The sequence below is a fragment of the Salminus brasiliensis genome, chromosome 19 (genome assembly GCF_030463535.1).
Source record: "Salminus brasiliensis chromosome 19, fSalBra1.hap2, whole genome shotgun sequence".
Classification (NCBI taxonomy): domain Eukaryota; kingdom Metazoa; phylum Chordata; class Actinopteri; order Characiformes; family Bryconidae; genus Salminus; species Salminus brasiliensis.
The window spans coordinates 10,249,804-10,277,635 of NC_132896.1; positions in this window are offsets into that span (position 1 = coordinate 10,249,804).

The window sequence follows — 27,832 nt, forward strand, 5'->3', positions numbered from 1 at the left end:
CCAACATGCATTAACACTTAGCGTCAAAGAAACAGTACCTAAGGGATTGTAGCCTGGGGGTTATGACTACACACTATCAGTAAATAAGGGTGGAGGGCATGCCCAGTATCATAATGACGCCATAAATGACGACAGGAGCCAATAGGAAAGATGTAGGCTTCACTCAAAGAGGTCAACAGAGGTTGCTGTATATTATTAAAAGAAAACAGCAAACAGCAGTTCAAAAAGCTTTTACGATTTACATGGGGTGTTCTTACATTTTCACATGAATGTACAAGTACTGGCATGGAGCTTACGAGTCTACAATTTTGTCCCGTTCAAGTCATTAATCTAAGTTCTTGGAGTCTGTTGGCTGTAATTGGAGTTCGCCTCAGGTGCAGGTAAATATGCGGCATCAAATTTTCATGATTATGCTGATAAGAATAATGAGAATAGTATTTTCAGCACAGTGGAGAATTGAGGAGCAAGGAACTAAAGGCTTGGGCACCATTTTTATCTTAATGACATTAATTCCTTATTACTCTGAGAAGACTCACTTAGCTCCCTACTTGGGGGAGGATCGGCAATTGTGATTAATGAGAGCACTCAAAGATACTGTGTAAATTACAGAGACGGCAGGACAATGAGAAAGAGCGAGAGGGGGAGAAAGAGAGGGAGAGGGAATGAAAGAGAGAGAGAGAGAGACAGTATAATGACGGGCTCATACTCATAAGTCAAATCAGTGACCTCCATGCTGAAGCCAAAGCAGCTCTGCATCTGCCCCTGTTCTCTAGTTTGTGAATGTCCTGGCGTCTGGTATTTGTATGCAGCCGGACTGGGCCGGGCACTCACAGATATTTATGAAACACATTAAACTGCAGTCCTGGGATTCATTCCATCGCTGATCTGAAACAGTGTGTGAAATTAAAAATGTTCCCAGGTGCAATCTCCTGTATGTATTCCGCAACGCCTCCACAATAGATAAGGTAAAGATACACATGAATTCCCCAAGTCTGGCCTGTTGTTCATTTAAATCTACACTGGACATGAGCAACGGTGACTTGATATATGTTAACGGATTTCCCAAACAAAAACACAGCCTTACAGTATTGAAACTGTGCCATTAATGTTATCAGGTCTACAGCTGAAGTAAATCTCTGGCGCTCTGGTTTTAGAGGAACTCTGGTTTGTTTATTTACAAAAATACTCAGCATTCAATCCACACCCTGGATTCCATTAGATGGTATAAACACTCATTAAATTCAGTGAGCTGTAACTACAGTCCCCTCACTTTTAAATGAATTCTTTTCTCCTTCCGCATAAACATGTTCACCCTTGACTTATCAGTTGCACTTGAAACGAATGGGAATGGAAAGCTATAGGGGGATATTGAGAGATGCAAACTGAGTAGATTTAGGTCTTCATGGAAATTAGTGTGGGTGTGTTAACGTGTGTATGAGTGTGTGTATGAGTGTGTGTGTGTGTGTGTGTATGTGTGTGTGTGTGTGTGTGTGTGTGTGTGTGAGAACATATGCCAATAATAAATCTAAACTGATGTTGATGGTATGTCAGTTCTCTCTAATAGTAATTACTTCATGTTGCAAGAAGCAGTTTAACTTATTTCATTTAACTCAATATTTTAATATTTATAACTAATGCAGTATTTTACATTATATCAATGTCTGCCCAGTTCCAGTTTTATTCAGTGTTTGTACAAAGAATATAATGTATAAAAATTATATATATATATAAAACCATATTGTAGTATATATTAAAGCAATAAAACACTGTCATGGGTGTTATCATGTGATGAAGCTGACACAACCCAAAAGCAAGTGCCATATTTCATTACAGCCGTGCTGTTATTTCATGATAACACACAACAAGAAGTGTTCTATTGCTTTTTTAAATACAACAGTTTGGAAAATAAATAAGCACTTCCTTCCGCCAAATTATAGTTCCTTACCAAGCAGTGTGTTGCTACGTCACATAACAAACTCCACTCACAGCACAGCCAGCAGCAGTAGGATGTCCGTCTCTAGCTCTGAGTCCTCACATAGACCAACAACTTAAACTCTGTTTCCCACTCCTTTTTCTGTCCATTTGTGTGTTGTTATGATGTACTCCTGTCTTAATTCTTGTCTCTTTAGTTTCATTTTAGGTCATTCTTGTTTTCTTTTGCTCTGGGCATTTACATTACTTCTTGGTTTAATGGAATGATACAGTGTTCGTAAGAAAATGTGCTTTAACCCCTTAACACTCTTATTACACGTTACATTTGTTACTCAGTATGTAACATTTAATAATAACATAATTATAAAAATTTTGGGACAGAGGCAGTAAATAGGCTTTTTAAAGGGTTAATGGCGAAATGACAGCACAGTTTGAATGCTTCTCAACCAATCAGCTTGCGTTTGTAGTTGTAGTTTTGTATAAAGTCCAATATATATAAACTGTCAAGTCTATCATTAAGAGTTATACATTGTAAAAAGCGGTTTCTGTTCAATCTAAAAAAATAGTTCATGTGGTATCAAGCAACTTAACTAGGTTTATCCAACTCAAAGAAATATTCCAAGTATTCCATGTCTTTACGTTGAACGGAAGCACTTTTTACAGTGCTGTTATGGGTTTTACAGTTGCCTTGTAAGACGCTTAATTTATTACATTTACTTTTGGTCTGCATTCTGTATCTGGGCGTTCAAATTGAAACTTCTGATCAGCTTGTTTGAAAGGCAGAAATTGGCAAAATCAGCAAAAACTTGCAAAACAGAATGTTATTTAAATGTTACTTAACTGCTTCTTTTAAACAGACTCTATCATATCGTGGGTCAGTGGTTAGAGCACCGGGCTATTGATTGTAGGTTGTGGGTTCGATACCTGGGCTCGGCAAGCTGCCACTGTTGGGCCCCTGAGCAAGGCCCTTAACCCTCTCTGGCCTGCGGGCACCGCAGCGAAGGCTGCCCACCACTTGTGGCATGTGTGCTTACTATCACTGTGTGTGTTTGATCACTAGTATCAACACAGAGTATTTGTATCTGAATTTATACTTGAACCTGAGGTGGGCGTGACCTAAACCTGAAATTGCTTGTGTTTCCCGTTAAAGTGCTTTTAAGTTCTGCTTGTGGCGGCTCGGTTTTACCTGTCTAACTATCATCCAACACCTGGTTTGGCTAATCAGCAATTCATTATGTTAAATCAGGTGAGTTGGTGATGGAATTTAACAAGTCCATATGTTGGCTGTGGGCGTCCAGAAAAAATCACTAAATTACAACCTGTAATGCAAAATGCTTCACCACTGACTGACAAAACAACATGTCCAAATGTTTGTAGACACCTCTTCTAATGAATGCATCCAGCTACTTTAAGTTACACTCATTGCTGACGCAGATGTGCAAATGCACACACACGCAGCTTGTCTAGTCCCTGTAGAGAGGTATTGCCAGTAGTGTTTGTGCCTGTGGAGTAAATAAAAATCCCATTGGCACTATGCCTAATGGCATGCATGGGCTAGAGGGATATAACGCCCCCAGCATTGAGCTGTGGAGCAGTGGAACTGTGTTCTCTGGATTGATGATGATCTTTTCAGTTATTTTGGGATGAGTTGGGCAGTTGGGGATGAGTTGGGGTGGTGATCTTCCAACACCCTGACCTCACTAACACTCTCTTTTCCCTGAATGCAATCTAATCCTCACAGCAATGCTCCACAAGCCTTCCCTCCACAGTAGAGACAGTTACTTCAACAAAAGCTCCAAGAAACAATAAATGAGCAGTTGTCCCAATACTTTTGTCCATATAGTATAGGTGTAAAAAAACAAACATTTCCTTATTAAAAAAAAACAAGGAAGCTTGAAAGTGTTTGGTGATGGGGCTATGATGGGGGCTCTTGGCTTTGCCAAAGGCCCAGGGTCCTATGGGGGGGTAAATCTGAGCAGTCAGACGGACTATTTATTGTGGCCATGAGCTTCAGATCAGACAGTGAGCAATGTTTATAGTAAATCTGGAGGTCATATCTGGGCTGAAGTAGGTTTAAACACAAGTAATTAATTATTATTGCCTCTATAGGTTAATAGCTGCTAAGTGAGTTTATTTATACCGTACATTACTCACCAAATCTTTTTTATTAACTACCAGCTCATATGGCTTTACTAACAACCACCAATAGTGTTCATGTATTTTGAATGTGACCACACCAGACAGCCTAATAGACATGATGTGTAATGGGTGGTGTTATAGACTAGCTGGGATTCAGAAAGAGATCTGTCTCCCAGAGGAGCAGTGGACTGATATATTCAGTGTCCATTTGTTTATGCATACACTCACACACACATAGAGTGAACATCAAACACAGGAGGGCTCTTGGGTTAGCTAGACTGTGTGTGTGTGTGTAGTCTGTGTAATGTGCAGCTTTATGGTCACTTACACCCTCAAACAGAGGATGATCTTTGTCAACAGTGATGCTTCCCCGAGTGCTCTCACCAAATGACAGGCTCTTCAAATACTTTAGGTGCCACCGCATGCAGTTAAACTCAAACCCTGACTCAACGTGGTGTGTCAGCTGGGCATTGGTAGGAGCCTGATGTATATAAAGGAAATGTCGTTAGTGATTTCGGAGAGGATCAAGGGTGTCTGGGTTGATCTGTGTTGCACAAAAGGAGCAAGAAGAGGCAAGAAACACTAAACCACAGATTTTTTTTTTTGTATCTTTGCCTTTATAAGCATAGCCCTGGCTTCTCAAATGCACTACACTAAACTGGCGGTTTATTAGGTCATATTAGAAAAACCTACCATATATACACACAAAAATGTGAAAAATTCATTTCTTTGGAGTAATGCCATAGAACAACCACTACTGATTCCCTGTAGACCTTTATCACAGTCACTGCGTCGTCACGTCTGGCTCTGAATAATCTTCAAAACATATCTGAAAGTTTCTCTAATATGAATGAAGGCCTGGTTTGTCTTGGCCTAAGTGCGTCATATGTTCTTTGACATATAATAAACAAGTATGCGACTTTGGTTGGGGTGAAAAATGCTCAGAAATCATTAAACTAGCCTATTTACAACCCTGTTGTTTTGCCTCAGAATGAAACGTGGGAAACACAATGATAGGTTCTGTTGTCTTTGGCTGGATTACAGCACTACAAAGGCTTCTGGAAAGTGTTGCCGCTCTCTCGTTGTGTCCTCACAGTGCGAAGTGTTGTTAGTAAGCTGAAGAGATTGTAGAAGGTTAGCTTTATGCCTCGCCCCCTCTCACTTCCCTTGGTCAGCTTTTCTTGAGTCTTCCTGATAAAGAAATTATTGGTTCAGCTGAATTATTGGTTCAGCTGATCAGCTGGTCCAGTTCGTTTTCAAGGGATTGCACTGGGAAGAGGAGCATTAGTAAAACCCTATCAACTAGTGTTAGCTTTTAGCCTAGCGCTTAGCCTAGTTGAGATGCCTTTCTGTAGACACTGACACAGAAAAAGCCATGGTTCATGAGCCCGATTCACTGGCTTTCGCAACTGGGCTGGATATATGTAAAAAATATGTTTTTGGGAAAGGGGCCCCTTTAAAGAACTCTCCACTGGAATCATACATGGTTCCTCTATGCCCTTAATAACATTATACCACAAAGTGTAGATGCACTTTGCAGATTTACAGTCTCTGGCTGTAGCCTGTCTGTCTCTTTTACTGCAGTTTATTAGCCGCTCACTACTCTGTCCATCAGTGGTAAGGGACCATAGTAGGTCTCCCACTGACCAGATGTTTTTGGCTTGCGGACAGTGCAGCAGTGGTAACAACATAATAGTGCCGTACCATGGTAGTAACATTAGTCTATGTTGGTCTGCTATGACTGTATCTGGGACAGCTGCACAGTTGTGATATTTTTACACATCTCAGTGTCAATGCTGGCTCAAGAACAGTCCACCAACCAGCCAGCAGTGGTGCTGCAGTCAGAAACTAGCTAAAGGATAAAAGATGCCTAACTCAAACAATACTCGGAAAAAAATAGATATAGTGTCCAACAAGGTGTGTCAAAACATATTTTGTCTAACAGTACAGTGTATATCTTCTGTTTCTTTCGGCCCATTTCTTTTAGTTGTCCTGACTGAGCTCTACTCTGCATTGCTCTAATTGTAGATGGCACAAAGCCACAGCTTCACAGATGGTTCTCGGTCATCTCCTCCAACACCTTATGTTTCTCATGTACGGAGCGTAGGTGCGGGGGCACAGCGTTACCAGCTGAATGAACTAATGCAGAGCTCATTAGGAATGCAGACTCATTCTTTTAACATTAAACTAAAAATTGCCCTTTGAATTTGCAGCAGAGGGCTCTATTATCATCTAATGTGATTTATTTATTTATTATTTCCCTGCATATTAAAGTTTTTTTTTTTTTTTTAAGTGCAAAAACTGGTTATCCATAACATTAGTACCACTGATTATCTTTATCTACAGTGGTCATGGTCGAGGGGTGGGATATATTAGGCAGCAAGTGAATAGTCCGTTTTCATAGGTGATGTATTAAAAGCAGGAATAATGGGCAAGCATAAGAATCTGACCCACTTTGACAAGACCCAAAATGCGATGGCTAGACGACTGAGTCAGAGCATCTCCAAAACATCAGGCAGGTCTTCTGGGGTTTTTCTGGTATGCAGTATTCAGTACCTACCGAAAGTGGTCTAGGAATAGACAACCGGTGAACCAGCAACAGGGTGATGGATATGTAAGGCTCATTGATGCAATTCATGGACACTTTCAGAGGTCTTGTGGAGTCCATGCCTCGAACTGTCAGACCTTCTATGGCGGCACAATATTAGGCACTAATGTGGTACTAATGTTATGGCTGATCGGTGCTTATGGACACTAATCTGTAACAACTGCCCATTTGAATTCAATATTTTTTATGGAAGCAAAGAAATACATTATATGGACAGAAGTATTATGACACCTGCTCATTCATTACTTCTTCTAAAATCAAGGGTATTAAAAACATGCTTGTGTTGCAGTAACTGTCTATACTGTCCAGGGTAGGAGTTGCTGTACTGCTGTAAGGATTTGATTGCATTCTGTGACAAGAGCATCAGTGAGGTGAGGATGTTGGTTGATCACCTCCCCCCCATGTCATCATCCCCACACTCTCTGATTCATCCCAAAAGTACTGAATAGAACATCATCCATCATTCCAGAGAACATATTTCTGCTGCTCCACAGCTCAATGCTCCCTCTAGCCTACACCTGGCATTTGGCACAGTGCCAACCGGTTTATGTTTATCAGCTCCAGAGCATCCTATTTTGGTGGCAATGCTTCTCTACAGGGACTAGACAAGCTGTCTGTGCACATTTGCACATCTGTGTCAACAAAGGGCGCCACTTAAAGTAGCTGAACGCATTTATTAGAAGGGGTGTCCACAAACATTTGGACATGTAATGTATGTGCAGGACTTATTCAGTCCTGATTTTACAGCAGAGCAGTAATGTATTTTCCTATGTTGTGCGAGAGGTGCTCTCTCTGAAACCCTGTGGGTAACAGAATACATAAGCAGCCACGCTGACAATGGCAGCAGAGTTCCTCTGTAACTCCACATCGACCGTAGAACTTGTGTGTGTGTGTGTGTGTGTGTGTGTGTGTGTGTACGTGTGTGTGTGACTCCAGGGCAAACGTCAACAGGATATGGAAGCAGGCAATGTGGGGATGGGTTAGCAGGTTGGATGGTGTGTCATGCAAGTGAACACACACCATGAATTAAAGAAGAGACAGGCTATCACACAGCACCTCTTCACACAGCATCCCCTGTGCAAGAGCTCACATCTATGTGGGAGTGTGATGGCATGAGGGAAAACAAAACAGATATAAATTGTTTCACCTTGTGGTGGCGGAGGCAGGATAAATGAATTAGGGAGTGAGCCACCAGCATATGTCTTATTAGACAGCATCTTATTACATATTTTCCACATCCAAATGGACTGCGTTTATAAATGGCTAGATTGACTCATTTGTCTTATGGAGGCTCGTGTTGCAGAGAGGACTAGAAACTCATATTGTGTGAAGAAAAAAGAAAAAGTAGGCAAATCAAATTCAATTAAACATCATTACGGCTTCCTCTGCTGCTGGGAAAAGAGATTAGATGGTTTTCCATCTTTCGCTGAGGAAACGGCACGTGTGAGGGCGCGGGGAACGGGCCGAATGGTGACGGATGTATCTTCAACACCAATGGATTGGAAAGAAATTGAGGAAATTGTGAGCGTTATCTGCACTGTACCTTCTTGAAATTTCCAGGTCAGTGTAATTGGTATTTCCCTCTTTATCTTTCAGCTTCTGCTCTGCTGCCTCCTGGATGCATGTGCCAAAGGTTTGTGCATTTAGCGTGAAAAAGCGTTACAGATTCACACTTGATTAAAGCCCAGTTCGAGCTGGACTAGCTTAACCGGATGATGTCATTTAAGGGATTTTCAAGAAGATCTGTGATTTTAATTCAGTATAAAACTGCACTCTAAGCAAAAAATGATTTTATATAGTATAAAGAAAAAAATTGACTTGTATTATTTGCCCTTTGTGGATCTATATAGAGCCATTTACTATCCTATAATCAGACAAAAACTCCTTGGATTAGCCAAGTGAGAGTTATTTGAGATTGACCATCTGGTGTCCTCAAGGCGCCATTAATGGACATTGTTGTCCAGTGGTCAGCAGTGCGGACATTCTCAGAAGGTAAATAAAAGAGCTGAGAGTCTGCAGTGTGCAGGTATGTTAAAGTGTAACACACCATAAACACACCATAATATCTTAAGCTTTATAACACTGAGTGGAGGATAATGCTAACGCTAATGCTAATACATAGATGCTATTTATTTATTGTGCTAATTATAGCACAATCACCTACTATTAACCAGTTATTTTACATCAGTACTTGACAAACAACCACTGCTATCAGTCCAGAGTGTGTACCACTACACACACACACACACACACATTCAAAGTGAGTTGATGGCAGTGTTTTAAAGGAACTGGGAGCTGATTGGTCAAGGAGGAGTCAGACTGGATTATAAAATATTAAAAACACTATAAAACAGTCAGTTTAGGTAAGAATGTTACATAATGCCAATGTGGCCACTTTAGACATGTACAGTAACAGTTACATACAATGAAAAAAAAAGGCTTCCATGACAGGCCTAATCTTCTCCTGCTGGTTTCAACTGCTCAAATCTTCTACAAATTACATTCCATGCTTTGGGAAAATGAATCCAGCTCAATCACATAAGACTATAAAGATGATCAGCATGACTCATGGTCCACAAATGTGAAGAGACAGCGCCCTTTCTCTTTCCACCCTCAGACGACATGACCACGACATGGGCTTTGGTCAATGTCAAGTGACTGTTCTCCACTGCATGCTGTATGTGCTCGGAGCACAGTACTATACTACAACTCGATGCTTCACACACACACACACACACACAAAAAACAAACGCACAAGCATCCCAGACTTCTCATTTTGACATTAACTGTCATTTTGCTGTATGTCATAATCTGGTAAAGCAGAGAGACTTTACGTTTCAGACACTAGCGAGACAACAGTGAACACAGCTTGTTCTTGCAAGTGATGCAACTGTCCAAGAAAAGGCGGTGAAATGACACGCAGCTTTGACAGAAAGCAGTTTTGTTTTCATATGCCTCAGTGGCCCCGCTAGTTTGTTCCTGCTTTCTTCCACAACACTGCAACCTACCGCCTTCGACATGCCCTGCATTCTGCTGCACGGCGTAGATCTGAACGAAAGCAACGCGGCAGATATGAGCGGATTTAACACAGCACACAGCCTATGTTCCAGTGGCTGCCTGCGGGCTCTTTTTCTGCCCGTGTTACCGCGTTAAAGAGGCTGCTATCTGTTCTTCAGCCAGGGGCCCCGGCTGTGATATAAACAGCAAAATGCACCTGTATCAAGTCCCCTCTGGAATGGGCAAAGGCAGGTCAGACAGGAAGTGTGGGTTTAACAGCCGTGAACTGAAGCGCATAAAGCCATCGGGACCCTTCCGAGAGTTACACGGGGCTACAGGCCTAAAGGCAGCCATGCCTGAGAAAAAGGGCAGCAAAGAGAGAGAGAGAGAGGGAGAGGGGAGAGTTTAGGTATTGAGGACTGAAGGTGATGTGAGGATATTGTCATTACCTCATGTTCTTTAAAACTATTTCAAGTAGTGTAAAATATCAACTTATTATTAGTATTAATAATAATAATAATAATAATAATAATAATAATTACTATTAGTATGTACTTAATAAGACAATCATGTCTAAAGCAGCAGATTCTTAATGTAATAGTAAAAGGTTACTTGTGAGGTGGGGCCTTCATGAATCTCGTTAAAGAGCCTGTCCTGAAGTTTCACCATCTGTCCTTCCTTGGAGCATTTTTGGTAGGTACTAATCACTGCATACCATGAACACCCCACAAGACCTGCTGTTCTGGAGAAGTTCTGACTCAGTCGCCAAGCCATCATGTTTGCCCATTTTTCCTGCTTTCAACACATCGCCTTTAAGAACGGACTGTTCACTTGCTGCCCAATACGTATATCTAATCCCTATCTACCCATTGACCGGTGCCATTATAACCAGACACTGCACTGTTAGAAGATCCTTGAGGAACTTTTGTTGGTTCTTTCCACAGTTTGAAACTGTGGGGAAACCTCTTAAGGTGTTTTGAGGAACCTTCAAGAAACCTTTTTCTCCTAAAAAAAAGTTCCTTAATCCTAGGATGATACTTTTAACAGTGTACTTTACCAAGTTATATAGTGCAGTTAGCAGTGTACAGAGTCCAGAGTAGCAATGCTAGAGATGCTATTTCCTCTATTACAGGTCAGTGAAGCATCACAGTGAAGTTTGAAGCTGTTATTTTAAGGTAAAAATGCTACATAATGTGACTTTAATAGCTAATCAACTAATGTGGCTGTTTCAGACATGCTCAGTAATAGTTGCATTCAATAAAAAAGATTTCCAGGCAGGAAAAAAACAATGTTATTCACTTCACTAGTCTTAATGTTGTGGCTGATATATATATATTACAAAATAACAGAATACTAATTGTAAATGATATCTAATGAATATTAGATATAGCTAATACCCAGCTGACATGCTAAGTAAGATAGGTACTAATGGAAGTCTAGTAAAATAACTGAATGATAAGTGTGCAACTTAAGGGTTGACCTCTAGGGTTACTATTCATTACCCTTAAGGCTTATTACTGAGTAATTACTATGAACTAATCGGGAACTACTATGAAACTATTATTCATTAGATACAATCAGATATTCATTTCTAATGTGTTTAATACACCCGTTTACTATCTGCTGTCTATCTTGTATCTGAGTGAGGAAGTGAGAAAGGCCTGGATCGACTGACTGGTGCTTGAAAGGTTGAAAAAAGATCTCTTAAATGTTTTGTTTGGTGTTCCCTCTGCAGAGCCGCTGATCAGCACTTTAGATGCATACTCTTGCCTGTTGAATTTATGCTACTTTGAGTTCCTTTTTTAGCCTCTCTGCCTGTCAGCAGTAGATTGTTAACAAAACAATGTAATTTCGAAACACAAAACAGGATGCAATTTATCAAGAGTCCGCTAGCGGCAAGCGACTTCTTGGCACTTAAAAGGAGCTGTGCTTGTTGCTGAGGCAAAGCTTTGCCTCCTCGATCTAAAACAAGAACCTGCGCCAAGTGCTAGAATTCCAGTGTGCATACTTCATATTGTCCCTGTCCAATGAAAAACAAGTACCTCCAAAATGGTAATTTAACAGGAGATGGCAAATTTTTTCTCAGCTTTGAATAGAAGTCAAAGTAAAATAAGAGTCTATTCGAAGTCATTTAGAGCATTTCTATTGGTCAATTCATCCAGAGCTAGTGACACAGTAAACAGAGCAGCAACAGGGTTTCAAATGATGAAAAAATCTAAAAATGGACAAAAATGGAGATGTCATTGGACAGCAGCAATATACAGTCTGGTAGGAATGAATGTGGTGTGTGAGATGTAAAATAATACACGAATACAGAACTGAAATTAACATAAAAAAATTAATAACAAAATAAAAAAGAGATGCTCTTCGTTCTACATGTGGCATGTCCTCTAATATATAATACAGTACATTTACAGTAATACACATGGTTCTACATAGTACCATTTACAGGTTCTATAACTTCAAAACGTCTTTATTGAGATACTTTTAAAATGATCTACTTAAAACCAAAATATTAATGTGTATAGAACACATTTCTTAATTTTACTTAATTTACAATAATAGTCATCTATAACAACAGACTTTGATAAAAATGTATCTATTTTTTTAATTCCCCCTAAAAAAATTGCTTTCATGGTACAAAACCTGTCAGTGGTACAGTTCGTCCTCAGTACCTTCAGTTAAGGAAGATAATTTTACTGTATTACGCTGCACTGTTTCCATTTTTTAAGTTGCACTGACTCTATGTACCATGTCTGGACTTCAGACTTAACCTTTTTAGTGTATTTGAAAACATGGAGTTATGAAAGGGTACAAATATGTAGTGTACCTTCTACACTGATTGAGGACCTGATGAAGACCCTGATAAACACCATGTTGTACCTTGAGGATATTTTTACATTGTTTGTATCTTGCAGGACTAAACTCTACCTGGACAATCCTCTTTTTATCTGACATGACTTGCTGACATGTCAGGGAAAATGCCAAATTAAAAAATACAATAAATGTGAACATACACTATATGGACAAATATTTTGGGACTCCTGTTCATTTCTGGTTTATTCCGAAATCAAGGATATAAAAAAAAGGATTATCCTTCTTTTTGTTGGAGTAACTGTCTCTGCTGTCCAGGGAAGAAGGCTTTCTACTAGATTTTAGACCATTGCTGTGAGGATTAGATTGTATTAAGCGAGCATTATAGTGAGGTAAGGATGTTGGATGATCATCACCCAACCTCATCTCCAACTCCGCCACTCATTCCAAAAGTATTGAATGGAGCACCATCCATCATTCCAGAGAACACAGTTCCACTGCTCCACAGTCCAATACTGAGGGGCTTTATACCCATCTAGCCCACACCTGGCATTAGGCATGGTGCCAATAGGTTCATATTTATCTGATCCAGAGAGTCCTATTCTATTGGCAATACTTCTTTACATGTAATAGACAGACTGTATGTGTGAACATTTACATCTGTGTCAGCAATGGGTGTAACTTAAAGTAACTAAATGCAATTATTAGAAGGGGTGTCCACAAACATTTGGACACAGTGTATTTGTTGTTTTCAGTCACCTCATTGATTTGTTGACGCAGTTAAATGCAGTTAATAGAACACAGGTTGGGTTGCTGGCTTCTCTGTTCCACCAGCAGCCCACCGGATTTAGTTTAATAAAGGACTGACTAGATCAACTAGATGCTGGATGAAAACTGTAAATACTGTGCTTTCTTGAGGAGAACTCATGATTCTGTATAGAACCCTTGGCTTAATTAAAGAATTCCTGAAGAACCCCCCTACAGTGAGAGGAAGGTAAGTTAAAGTGGGTATTGACTAGACAATACATCTCAATACAATGCATTTCCTTCTGCCAAGATGGGCTACTGATGTTGAGAGGTCAGAAAAAAGGAAAAAAAACACCACCACCTAGAAGACAGTTGCTCTTACACTCTCTCTCTCTCTCTCTCTCTCTCTCTCTCATACACACACAGAATGAAACATGTTGGTATGCCCGTGGCAGGTGAACAAAGAAGTGGCTGCCATGCTTTTCAAATTCTTGTGTTTTCTCCTCGGGTTGGAGATGGGGGGGAGATAGAGAGAGCAGAGAGGGATACAGGGACAGCAGCCAAGTGTGACTGTGCTGCTCGTATTTCTCTGGAAGCCTCTGCGGGCTCCTGCTCGGCGGCTGAGCTGAATACTGAACACCGCTGTGCCGCACTGCCGCTCCTACACCTCCAGGATGATAAAAAGCAACCTCTACACTCAGGACAAAGCAATGGCCTCTGCCGCACCGAATTAATACCACTCCTTCGACGGCAACAAAGGCGAGAAGACGGCCCCTCCGTCTGAATCCGCGCAGTAATTACGCTCTTTACGCGCAGCGGCCATGAAGAATCATTTGTAAACAGGGTGACCTTTCTGTTAATTCAATCCTTCACTTTGATGCATGGGCTCAGCCTGGTCTCAGCTGTGTTAAGTGACTTCTCATGAACCATAATGGCAAACTTTCACCAACGTATAGATCTATCATACCTAATCGCATGTTGCAAGGTAACTGATTTATGAACAGAGCATGGCTACAGTGAGGTGGCTCTGAGGACATGTCAAACTGATTTTAGGTGGACATGTCTCATATTGGTCCTTTATTTTTAAGGGTAGGAAAAAAAAAGAATTGTGCTTTGGTTTGAGTAACAGTATCTACTGTCCAGGGAAGGCGACAAGAGCACGACCCCATTCCCAACTCCCCAACTCATCTCAAAAGTACTGAATGGAGCACCATCATTCCAGAGAACACAGTTCCACTGCTCTACAGCTCAATGCTGGGGTGCGTTATGCCCCTCTAGCCCATGCTAGGCATTAAGGAATGGTGCCAATTGGTTCATGTTCATCTGCTCCAGAGATTCCTATTTGTTTGACAGTACTTCTCTACAGACTAGAAGGCAAGCTGTCTGTGCGCACTTGTACATCTATGTCAACAATGTGTGCAACGTAAAGTAGCTGTATGTATTCATTAGAAGAGGTGTCTACAAACATTTGGACATTTATTGTACATCTGAGACAGAACTACTGAATGATAACACCTTCAACCGACACCAAAAATGAGACAAATGAGGCTCAGAGAAGTTTAGAGGTCTAAAGTGTTACTATTATGACCAGTGCCATGCCACTTTGCCATCTGCAGCCAGAGTCAGAGGGAGCACAAGTGGCCGTGCTATCTCTAGGTGGGTAGATGGCGCTCTCTCCCCTCATCACTCTTAAGCGATGCTGGCCAGCACAGTCGCCTGTTAGCTGATGTACCCTCCAAGTATTGGGAGCATTGCTAGTGCTAGGGGAAGCTACGAACAGGTGGGTTAATTGGCAGTAGCAAATTCGACAAACAAAAATTTAGAAGGAAACAGGGACCAGCAAATCAAGCTTAGTGCAACAGAAGCTTGCCTGTGCTAGCTTCCCGTGCTTTATGTCATGTTAATAGCCTTGAGCGTAGAGCAGAGCGGAATAAGTGCCAGGAGGTATTGTGCACTTGTATTAAAGATTAAATCAAATTATTTTCCATTTGCCCATCTGCTGAAGTCTTCATCTCTAAATAAAAAGAGCAGCATCTTCTGCTTGGGCAAATGCGCACGGCAAATGCAGATAATGATGTACAATCCAATAACATTCCTCCTAATTGCACGCAAGAGAGCCCCTCCCACCTTAGTGATGTGTAACCATTCTGCATAATTAATTGGAGAGCTTTAGCCATAACAGAATAGCTGGAGGGCTGCCGCAGTCCGGACACACGCCATTAAAATGCAAATCAAGCCCGGAGATATAAAACGGAGATCTATGTCGCTGTAGAGTCCACAAGATTAACACTGAGATACATCACGTCCAAGTCTCCAAGCTCAGTGTTCTGTGGACATTCAGCACTCATTACACTGGTCAGGGAAGCTTGTAGGGTCAGCACCATTGCTCGGGAGTTAACCAGTGGTCTCTTTTTAACCAAGGTCAGGCTGGGGAGTAGCACTGATGGGTTGATGTGCTGTAACCGTCAACCTGGATGTAGAGTGTCTAGACCTTTGAATCAGCTAGCCAGTGACTGAAATGATGAGCTAATAAGATGATGCCTCTTTAGCTGAGGCCTTCATTTCTTGCTTTGGATGAGTGTCAATTTCCATAAAGATTCGAGGGCAGCTGTAGGGGAGGAGAACGGATATCGCCAAACCAGTGATGGGAATAAGCTGGGAGGGAGATCAAAGTGACAGGCTTTGCAATTTGGGCCAATGGGTTATTGCCACATATTCACATATTAGATAATTAGGCCAATGGGTTATTAGCCACTGATGCATTTGTGTATGCAAGAGTGATGAGTTCTTAAATACAGTATACCATTAACAAAACCTCATATGTCTCATATGTAAGTTTTTATGGTAAGAAATTTAAGACTATTTCTATTTCTGTCAATTCTATTGGTCCTTTCGCCATGTTAACATTCAAAGCATTGTAGACATGGGGGATGCAGAGTACGCAAACCAAGCACTCTACCTTTGAGTGGTTCCGTCGCCCCATGATTTTTCACACATCACATGTACTGAATTTACCAATGCTGTGTCTCAGACCACACAATACCACTCTAAATAAATAGTTTGTAAGAATTCTGCCTCAGTGGTGTAATGCCCTGCCACTATGGCCCAGAGGTTGTGAGTTCTAGTACCGAGCCATGTCAGTTTGCCATCAGCAGCCGTAGGCCGAGAGAGCACAATTGGCTGTCCACTCTCTGGGTGGGTAGATGGTGCTCTCTCCCCTCATAAAAGCAATGTTGGCTAACACAGACATCTGTAAACTAGTGTGGCGGAGATGGAAAACCCGACACTATCCTCCGAGCATGTCTGTTGCCAGGTGATGCCGCATTGGCAACAGTTCAAAAAAAGAGGTGGTGGCTGGCTTTTTGTTTGCAAGCCCTTACCCTCCTAGTGTCAGAAGCATTGCAAGTGATAGGGGGAGCTATGTGCTTTCATTAGTATAGTACAGGAAGTATTGGAGGAGGGTTATCTGTTACAGGGTCCAGGCATGTTTTAGTGGATCATGAACCATCTATTTTAAACACCATCCAGTTCCAATCCTTTGTTTTTGCTACTGTGTTTTAGCAGAGGGCCCTCTGGTGTCCTCAGGCACCATGACCTTGATGTTATTCACAACCTGCACCAGTGAGGAGTGCTGAGTCTGCAGTGTGGAACTGGTTTACAGTGAAACATCACACACACACATATATATATATATATATATATATATATATATATATATATATATATATATATGATGTGTGTGTAGTTTTGGCCACTGCATTTCTTTTCCAATGACAGATTTGGAGGTAACAGATTTGACAATCTAGCACCTCCAGTGGCCAATTACAGCTTTTCCATGCCTCTGAAACCTCGCATGGGAAGGGTTAATGTACCAACAACTGTCCCCTTCACTTTTCAAATGTCTGTTATGTCCCAGTGCAAAGGACTCATTATCACAATCTTGATCCAACAAGTTCTAACCCGAGCTAATATACTCTCCCACACTGAATCATTCTAAGATATAAAGTTTCAGATGAATAGAGTAATAATGACTGACACTGGTTCATGAGGCATGTTGCCAAGCAAAGAATGGGCAGGAACAATTGGACAGTGTGTTAGAGACTTCATACGGGCTAAGACAAGGAAACCCTGATCAAATCCGGTCCACATTCTTGATGCTTTATACCTTCTGAGGTGCAGAAAAGCAGTTAACAGTGGAATGATTGAGGTGTTTCTGTATAATAGCGGAACAACAATAAATGACAAATGCTTGTCAAACCCATTTACTGAACCCTCAACCCTGTCATTGATATCCCAGTGCTCTAACCACTGAGTCACCATTGCTCATTTAATGGTTCATTTGAAATTAAGAGTACTAATAGGGCTTTACTAGATTGTGGTGAGAATTTGATTGTTTTCACAAGTGCATTAGTGAGAATTAGGTAATTATGTATTTTGCTTAGTTCTTAAATCATAAGCATACACTATTAAAGGTATAAGATCCTTGAGGAACTTTTGGATGTTCTTCAGTTTGAAACTTATGGTGCTTTAAGGAACCTTTCAGAACATTTTTCTTCTTAAAACTTTTCTTGAAGGTTCCTGAAAGAGGTTCCTCCACAGTTTCAAAATGAAGAATCTCAAGTCAAGTCAAGTCAAGTCAAGTGGGTTTTATTGTCATTTCAACTACATACAGAGTACACAGTGAAACGAAACAACGTTCCTCCAGGACCATGGTGCAACATAGACAGTGCATACAAGACACAAGTGCAACACAAACAAGTGCGGACAGACAACACAACACAGTACAGACAGAGAATAATAAATAATTGCCGGTAGTGTGCAAATCTCCAAAATTTCGTCAAGGTTCTTATACTTTTAACAGTGTAGTCCAACTCATCTGAAAGGTATTGGATGAATTTCCATTACTCCAGAGAATCCAGTTCCACTTACTCCACAGCCCAATACCAAGGGGCATTATACCCTTCAAGACAATGCTTGGCACTGGGCAAGGCTTATGTGTAGCTGCTCCAGAGCATACCATTCTATTGGCTATGCTTTCATATGAAGATTATGCAAGCTGTGTGTGTGTGTGTACAATTGAATTTCAGTGTCAGCAATAATGAGTGGCTGAATTTTCATTCGACAGGGTGTCTGGATACTTTTGGACACATATTGTAGCCTATAGAAAGATTAAGACCGAAATACAAAGCAGATGATTCCTTTCTTTTGAAATGTTGCTAATCCAAATGAGCACTGCATTAGTCAGTCCAAAAAGAACTGCTCGTTCAGCAGAACCTTTGGGCTACGTTTTATGTACCTTTTGACTAGACGAATGGCTTCAGGCAAGAATGTGGGTTCTTCAGCTGTTAGTTGTAAGCTTGGTAAAATGCAGGTGGTGTTCAGAAAGGAGTGGTTCAAACTGAGGAATAAAAATGACATACATCTTGTCCTCCAGAGTGCTGCAGGCTTTTTTGTTTTAAGCTGTCATTCACAGGTTCAAATGAATGACGTGTATGTATGTGCAGTACATGACGCCACCTGTGCATGCATTGCATGTGTGTAGAAAGACACTTCAGTCTAATGGTGAAGCAGTCCAACATGAATTAATTGCATTCCTACAATACTTGTCCTATGGTCAGGGGTGCTGACCTGGCAAGATCAGTAGATAAGTAGTTAATGGCAGAGCATCAGGGAGCATGTTAGTGTGGCCTCACAAGGGCCACATAAATCCTCTAGTCTAATTTTAGTGTAATATGGTTGTAAAATGGCTGAATAGTATTATTACAATAGCTGAAGACAGCAACTACATAGCTTAAAAAACACTACATTACTACTCTATACACCAACACAACAAACTTCATACTTTCAAAATGGTCAAATTGTATGAGAAAACCTAACGTTTTGTCCATTTGTATTTAACCCACTAACCCCAGCTGTAACTGATCAGCCAAGACATGTTGTTTGATGTCCAGATTTTGCTTCTTTAGTTTAGCACTGGAGCTAAGAGGTTAATGCAGCTAATCTTTGAAAACAATAGTCACCCAAATCATCATAAATACACAACCAAAACCTCCCTAAACATGTTCACACCACACCCATGAACGTCTATTGTTTGTTAGCTACATAAGGCAATTGTGAAAATAGGTTTTACTGTTACTGTAACAACTGAAGTAATACAGGATAGGATAAAAAAAATCCTGAACCTAGTAATTGGGGTTACACATAGGGCCAAAATCCATTCCTTGCACCCATATTTTCTAACTCACCCATGTCCTTGCAAGCTCTTCATAGGGGTCATAGGGTAGGCATCTCACCTTGCTGAAATACTTCCCTGGAACCCTTTGACGTACCCTAAATGGAGAGGTTTGGGTGTATGAGTGCATGCTTTTTCCATTAACTTGTGTAGACTCTAGCTTGGAACTATTTAATACTGATTTTAAACATCTATTATCTGCAATATAAGTTTCCTTCCTAAACTAACTTAACACACATCCCTTTAATTTGATAGAACAATTGTGTGTTAGCTCAGGATAGGACCTAAACTCTGCAGACTGAGGAGAACTAAAAATGCAGGGCTAAAAGTCCCTGCTGTAGGCTATGTGAGTGAATGGAGGGGTGGCATTTATGCATTTTGCATGTGGGCCTGACTTGACCATGTTCCACAAGGTGTTTCTTAAATAAAAAAAGAATGGAAAGATCAGGTAAATCAGTTGTGACAGATGGAGATGGAGATGTCCAAAGCACTACATCTACTGCTTGGTAGCTCTTCCATGCTTGGCACTTGTTCCATTAACACGTTGAGGAGCAACATCATCAGTTTTTTTTTTGTTTGTTTGTTTTTATGAGAATTTGCACACGTAAACGCAGCAAACCCAGAAATTATGACATACTCAAAGATATGTGATGTGGCACAACAAACCTGTGGTGACGCAGAAGGAGTCCAGGCTTGATTATCCAGTCCTGTTCAAATGCTTCATAGACAGCCACCCGATCTGAGCTAGAACCCATTCCCATTTAAAAGTCTTCATAATGCATTTATGTCAAGAGTCAATAATATAGGCCGATTAGGGCGCTCGCTTGGGGCTTGGGAATGAAATGGGCCTCTTTTGAGATGTTAGCGATATGCAAGGAGAAGGCAGACCTCTCCGAAATAATACGCATTCTCCCAAAGCGCGCAGAATGCATTTTTAATGATCCCTTTCGCTTTTATTACATTCTATTGCCCCAAACCTGGTAATTTTGCCAAGTAAATTATTCAAAATATGTACTGATGTACATGCCTGAAGGAAATATATTGAGTCTCATTGTTATTAGGAGACTAGAGTCGCTAAAATTTGTTTAAATAACACATCAAGACTGCTCCTTTCTGAGGACTTCTTTTCCTACATTTCTTCTCCTACATGTTCCAGTTTCTAATGAAACAGTTTTCGACGGTTCTCCATCAATGCCCTGACCTTTATGGTCGTCTGAACTTGTAGTTGAACTTTGTTGTAGCAAAATATTACAATCTTACTCAATATCCACTCATGTAAGCTCAGTCAATGAATCGCCATTTCTGGTCTGCCAGAGTCTAACCACTGATAATCCTGCTTTAATCTATCTGCTTCATTATGAATTTGATATGTAACTGAACTGACAGACCCACATTGGCCCTCGAACAGCTGAGCCCATCCCTCCAGCAAATGAATGAACAAATCAATAAATAAATAACAAAACGATATCGCCCATAGCACATCACTGCATACCTCCACATCCCAGAAATATTAAAATGAACAGGGGCCATACTCTGCGCATACATAATGAATGCATATTCACGTCTATTGCGAAGAAGAGAGAGAGAGCGAGAGAGAGAGAGAGAGAAAACAGGCTGCTTAAAGGGATTCAAAATGTAATGTCACAACTCATTCCATCAGGAAAATATGGCAAAAATCCACCGCCCCGGGGTAAAATCATGCAAATTGGCCATGGCAGGGGAGTGTGGATTGGACATGACTATAAATAGGAAGGCACAGTCGTACCCCCTGGTTGTGGCAGTGGCGCTGGGTGACGGCTCTCTGCTGGGGAGCGACTAGAGGAGTTCCCCAGTGACTCAATGCCAAAACACGTCCAATGTCATGCACTGACAGCGACACACTGGCAATGAGCAGCCTTTGGCCACCGGCTACAATCCCTATTCAACACACGGCCTATACACTGTTCGACTAATTGATGCCTCTAAAGCAATAAAGGCTTTTGAATGAGTTCAGTCACATCTGTGATATACATTCCAGTGTAATTGCGAAAGCTGTAATATCATCATTTAGTGTCAAAAAATGACATAATAATAAAGCCGGATGCCCTTGTCAATGTCCGAATCATTCATGAGAAAAGGACTAGTGGTGCAAAATGATCTGGACATGAGTCTCAATGATTAATATAAGAATGTTATATATATATATATATATATCAGTTACAGTGATAATAAAAAATCAGAATCAGCTGACCTTCATATGAGTGCTTGGAGTGTCATCAAATATTTGTGTCTGTTAATTCAGCATTTTTCACACTGAGTAAAGCTGCATTTTCATGAGCGGTGCAGATTAGTCGCTAGGCCATTGATCATTTTTGCAGGTATGTTGTGGAAGATGGAGTTTGTTGCTTGTCAGGTAATTATGCAAAAGACAACCAATATATTGTTTATTTTAAATCTTTTTTCTATTCATCTTTTCTTTTTCTGATTCATCAAAATCTCAATGGACCACCTAACCAATGATGGAAATATTATATAGCTGCATCCGAATTAATGGATGAAAATCACATACTATGCAGTAGCCTTCAGGCCTCACCATATGTAAGGCCATATATATATTATATATATAACCTAATATATATTAGGTTATTATATAGCAAAATACATACACCAAGCTTTGAATCTATTTCTTATACACATGTGTTTGTGTGGGTGTGTAGCTATATGTATTATGTGTATTTTTGTGTGTTTATTTTTTTGTGTTTCTATGCAACTGTGGCATCCAAAAGTCTGTCTGTCTGTTTGTCTGTGTACACGCTATATGTCCTCTATGTATGATACCTGCCCATCCAATGTTTCTTCCAAAATGGAGAGTATTACAAGAGTATTACTCAACTGCAGCGACTGTATCGAGTCTTCACGAAACCGGAACCTTGCTGTGAGGATTTGATTGCATTCAGCCATAACAGAGCTGCTGTTGGATGAATGATTCTGGATCTCTCCTGCTCATCACCTCAGAGAAGCCTTTGTACTCCCCTAGCTGCCACTTGGCATTGGGCATGGAGATCATGTGCGGCTCCTTCAGAGCATCCCATTGTATTGGCAGTGCATGCCTATGGAGAATCTGTGTGTGTGCATTTGAACACCCATCATACTGTGAAATATTGTGTGTGTTTATCGAGCAATAAACATATTTGCAATAAACAAATTTGAATCTGCAACGACACCTGGATATACTGTACAACAGTCTGTCTGTGAATTCACAGGCGGAAGGATCCCCCTTGAGTAACAGCCCTTCTATCCTCTAAAGTCATTCCAACAATTTTGGGTGATGAGCGTGCTAATGAGGGAAGAATTTTGCTGGAGTTGGATGGTGGCCAAAACCGCCTTATGATGCGTGCACAAATAGAATACAGGAACAAGGTCATGGTGGGACATGCATGCAATGCCAACCGGTCCTAACACACAGTAGGAAGTGTGTATATTTCTAATTGGGAAGTTTAGTAGGATATTTTGGTGAAGAATGAGGCCTGCTTATCTTTGTAGAAACTCATGTTTGGTTCTTCATCGAAATATCAGCTATTATACTCCATTAACAATTATTTTGATTCCAAATAAATTTCCCATTTTCCCATTTCCCATTACTTTCCTCAGAACTTTATAACGGTTCAGACTTTAAGATTAGTTTCACAAAGCTTTCATGTGTTTGCCGTATCATTTATAGTTCAAGCAGCACATTTATGTCCTTGCAAAATGTCACTGCCAGCTGTAACAGGTGCATATCTTCAATTCACAGCACATCTCAGTGCACAGCAGTCTAATGTCAAGGCTACCGGGGTCAGCAATCGTCTCAGCTGGTTACACCCTTCACATTTAATTACCAGATATTTCAGCCATTCCTGCCCAATTACTGGACAGCTGTTTTATTTCAGGAAACTGGGGACAAAATGACCAATGTGCCCACAAATGTTAAAATAGTAAAAAGGATCAGTGCTCAACTTTATTAGACACGCATTTTATTCTCTGTATTCTTCTACAGCTGTCAGGGGGAGCTCTGTACTGTAAACGTCTTAGCCAGCACTCTTTATGACTGTATCATCATACAGCTGCAGTGAAAAACCTGTTAAATTGTACCAAACAGGTCCTCACTGCAGTGTCCTTACCCACTGTCCTCAGTGCAGGTCAGGATAAGAGTGTCCGCTAAATGCCATAACTGTTTATTTAGTCATTATCTGATGTTTGCACATTTACAACATTGGTAGTGTCCCCTTAGTAGTATCACTGTTTACTACTGGCCCTACTATTAGCCTGAATGTTAGCATCAGGAAGGTTATGTTACATTTAAATTTAATCTGAATATTAGCATCAGAGTTACCCGTGTTAAAACTAACTGTAGACTAAATGCTAGCGTCAGTGGGGTTTACTATGTTAGAACTAATTGTAGTCTAAATGTTAGCGTCAGTGGGGTTTACTATGTTAAAACTAACTGTAGACTAAATGTTAGAGTCAGTGGGGTTTACTATGTTAAAACTAACTGTAGACTAAATGTTAGAGTCAGTGGGGTTTACTATGTTAGAACTAACTTTAGACTAAATGTTAGTGTCAGTGGGGTTTACTATGTTAGAACTAACTTTAGACTAAATGTTAGTGTCAGTGGGGTTTACTATGTTAAAACTAACTGTAGACTAAATGTTAGCGTCAGTCGGGTTTACTATGTTAGAACTAACTTTAGACTAAATGTTAGCGTCAGTGGGGTTTACTATGTTAAAACTAACTGTAGTCTGAATGTTAGCATCAGTGGGGTTTACTATGTTAGAACTAACTTTAGACTAAATGTTAGTGCAGTGGGGTTTACTATGTTAAAACTAACTGTAGTCTAAATGTTAGCGTCAGTGGGGTTTACTATGTTAAAACTAACTGTAGACTAAATGTTAGCGTCAGTCGGGTTTACTATGTTAAAACTAACTGTAGTCTAAATGTTAGCATCAGTGGGGTTTAATATGTTAAAACTAACTTTAGACTAAATGTTAGCGTTAGTCGGGTTTACTATGTTAGAACTAACTTTAGACTAAATGTTAGCATCAGTGGGGTTTACTATGTTAAAACTAACTTTAGACTAAATGTTAGCGTCAGTCGGGTTTACTATGTTAGAACTAACTTTAGACTAAATGTTAGCATCAGTGGGGTTTACTATGTTAGAACTAACTTTAGACTAAATGTTAGCATCAGTGGGGTTTACTATGTTAGAACTAATTGTAGACTAAATGTTAGCGTCAGTCGGGTTTACTATGTTAGAACTAATTGTAGTCTAAATGTTAGTGTCAGTGGGGTTTACTATGCTTTAACTAACTGTAGTCTAAATGTTAGCGTCAGTGGGGTTTAATATGTTAGAACTAATTGTTGTCTAAATGTTAGCGTCAGTGGGGTTTACTATGTTAGAACTAATTGTTGTCTAAATGTTAGCGTCAGTGGGGTTTACTATGATAGAACTAACTTTAGTCTAAATGCTAGCATCAGTGGGGTTTACTATGTCAGAACTAATTGTAGTCTAAATGCTAGCGTCAGTGGGGTTTACTATGTCAGAACTAATTGTAGTCTAAATGCTAGCGTCAGTGTGGTTTACTATGTCAGAACTAATTGTAGTCTAAATGTTAGCGTCAGTGGGGTTTACTATGTTAAAACTAACTGTAGTCTAAATGTTAGCATCAGTGGGGTTTACTATGCTTTAACTAACTGTAGTCTAAATGTTAGCATCAGTGGGGTTTACTATGTTAGAACTAATTGTTGTCTAAATGTTAGCGTCAGTGGGGTTTACTATGTTAGAACTAATTGTAGACTAAATGTTAGCGTCAGTCGGGTTTACTATAATAGAATTAACTTTAGACTAAATGTTAGAGTCAGTGGGGTTTACTATGATAGAACTAACTTTAGACTAAATGTTAGCGTCAGTCGGGTTTACTATGATAAAACTAACTTTAGACTAAATGTTAGCGTCAGTCGAGTTTACTATGTTAGAACTAATTGTTGTCTAAATGTTAGCGTCAGTGGGGTTTACTATGTTAAAACTAATTGTAGTCTAAATGTTAGCGTCAGTGGGGTTTACTATGTTAGAACTAATTGTTGTCTAAATGTTAGCGTCAGTGGGGTTTACTATGTTAGAACTAATTGTTGTCTAAATGTTAGCGTCAGTGGGGTTTACTATGTTAGAACTAATTGTTGTCTAAATGTTAGCGTCAGTGGGGTTTACTATGATAGAACTAACTTTAGTCTAAATGCTAGCGTCAGTGGGGTTTACTATGTCAGAACTAATTGTAGTCTAAATGCTAGCGTCAGTGGGGTTTACTATGTCAGAACTAATTGTAGTCTAAATGCTAGCGTCAGTGGGGTTTACTATGTCAGAACTAATTGTAGTCTAAATGCTAGCGTCAGTGGGGTTTACTATGTCAGAACTAATTGTAGTCTAAATGTTAGCGTCAGTGGGGTTTACTATGTTAAAACTAACTGTAGTCTAAATGTTAGCATCAGTGGGGTTTACTATGCTTTAACTAACTGTAGTCTAAATGTTAGCATCAGTGGGGTTTACTATGTTAAAACTAATTGTTGTCTAAATGTTAGCGTCAGTGGGGTTTACTATGTTAGAACTAATTGTAGACTAAATGTTAGCGTCAGTCGGGTTTACTATGATAGAACTAACTTTAGACTAAATGTTAGAGTCAGTGGGGTTTACTATGATAGAACTAACTTTAGACTAAATGTTAGCGTCAGTCGGGTTTACTATGATAAAACTAACTTTAGACTAAATGTTAGAGTCAGTGGGGTTTACTATGATAGAACTAACTTTAGACTAAATGTTAGAGTCAGTGGGGTTTACTATGTTAGAACTAATTGTAGTCTAAATGCTAGCATCAGTGGGGTTTACTATGTCAGAACTAATTGTAGTCTAAATGTTAGCGTCAGTGGGGTTTACTATGTTAAAACTAACTTTAGACTAAATGTTAGCATCAGTGGGGTTTACTATGTTAGAACTAACTTTAGACTAAATGTTAGCGTCAGTGGGGTTTACTATGTTAGAACTAACTTTAGACTAAATGTTAGCATCAGTGGGGTTTACTATGTTAGAACTAATTGTAGTCTAAATGTTAGCGTTAGTGGGGTTTACTATGTTAAAACTAACTGTAGTCTGAATGTTAGCATCAGTGGGGTTTACTATGTTAGAACTAACTTTAGACTAAATGTTAGCGTCAGTGGGGTTTACTATGTTAAAACTAACTGTAGTCTAAATGTTAGCGTCAGTGGGGTTTACTATGTTAGAACTAACTTTAGACTAAATGTTAGCGTCAGTGGGGTTTACTATGTTAGAACTAACTTTAGACTAAATGTTAGCATCAGTGGGGTTTACTATGTTAAAACTAATTGTAGTCTAAATGTTAGCGTTAGTGGGGTTTACTATGTTAAAACTAACTGTAGTCTGAATGTTAGCATCAGTGGGGTTTACTATGTTAGAACTAACTTTAGACTAAATGTTAGCGTCAGTGGGGTTTACTATGTTAGAACTAATTGTAGTCTAAATGTTAGCGTCAGTCGGGTTTACTATGTTAGAACTAACTTTAGACTAAATGTTAGCGTCAGTGGGGTTTACTATGTTAGAACTAATTGTAGTCTAAATGTTAGCATCAGTGGGGTTTACTATGTTAGAACTAACTTTAGACTAAATGTTAGAGTAAGTGGGTTTACTATCTTAGAACTAACTTCAGACTAAATGTTAGCGTCAGTGGGGTTTACTATGTTAAAACTAACTTTAGACTAAATGTTAGCATCAGTGGGGTTTACTATGTTAGAACTAACTTTAGACTAAATGTTAGCGTCAGTGGGGTTTACTATGTTAGAACTAACTTTAGACTAAATGTTAGCATCAGTGGGGTTTACTATGTTAGAACTAATTGTAGTCTAAATGTTAGCGTTAGTGGGGTTTACTATGTTAGAACTAATTGTAGTCTAAATGTTAGCGTCATTCGGGTTTACTATGTTAGAACTAACTTTAGACTAAATGTTAGCGTCAGTGGGGTTTACTATGTTAGAACTAATTGTAGTCTAAATGTTAGCATCAGTGGGGTTTACTATGTTAGAACTAACTTTAGACTAAATGTTAGAGTAAGTGGGTTTACTATCTCAGAACTAACTTCAGACTAAATGTTAGCATCAGTGGGGTTTACTATGTTAGAACTAATTGTAGTCTAAATGTTAGCGTCAGTGGGGTTTACTATGTTAGAACTAATTGTAGTCTAAATGTTAGCGTCAGTGGGGTTTACTATGTTAGAACTAATTGTAGTCTAAATGTTAGCGTCAGTGGGGTTTACTATGTTAGAACTAATTGTAGTCTAAATGTT